General features: G+C 46.2%; 1 non-coding gene across 1 annotated transcript; it reads left to right on the top strand.

Moving 5' to 3' along the window:
* Positions 1-207: 207 nt before the first annotated feature.
* Positions 208-273, top strand: Smp_tRNA_01916_Gln_TTG.1.1. The gene has a single exon. It is a non-coding gene (tRNA).
* Positions 274-506: the final 233 nt, after the last annotated feature.

The raw sequence follows: 506 nt of genomic DNA, 5'->3' as shown, positions 1-506 counted from the left end.
CAGTGGAATCCAGGACTCGCGTTTAGTCCTATTTGGGACTCGTCAGCTGGATGTGCCTGCATCTCAGAGTTGATATTCACTCTGGGCACATATGCCAATTAGAGACTGACCAGTTGCAGTCCTAACACATCGATGGGAAGATTCAAACAAGCAATACTAAATGAATTTAAACTTCACTCCGTTGCACAAGCAAGTGGTTATCAGGACTCAGTGGCCGAGTGGATAACGCGATGGCGTTTGAAGCGAGGGTACTGGGTTCGAGTCCCAGAGTGAACATCAACTCTGAGATGCAGGTACATCCAGCTGACGAGTCCCAAATAGGACGAAACGCGCGTCCTGGATTCCACTGCTAGCCACTATCCATCTCTGCTTACCATGCTTGTGAAATAACGCTATATCGAGGCAATACGCACAGTATGCACATATGCCAATTAGAGACTGACCAGTTGCAGTCCTAACAAATCGATGGGAAGATTCAAACAAGCAATACTAAATGAATCTATTAG

This window comes from Schistosoma mansoni, chromosome 1, assembly GCF_000237925.1.
Source record: "Schistosoma mansoni strain Puerto Rico chromosome 1, complete genome".
Lineage (NCBI taxonomy): Eukaryota > Metazoa > Platyhelminthes > Trematoda > Strigeidida > Schistosomatidae > Schistosoma > Schistosoma mansoni.
Note: the sequence above shows the minus strand (reverse complement) of the source record. Positions and strands in the feature narration are given on the sequence as shown.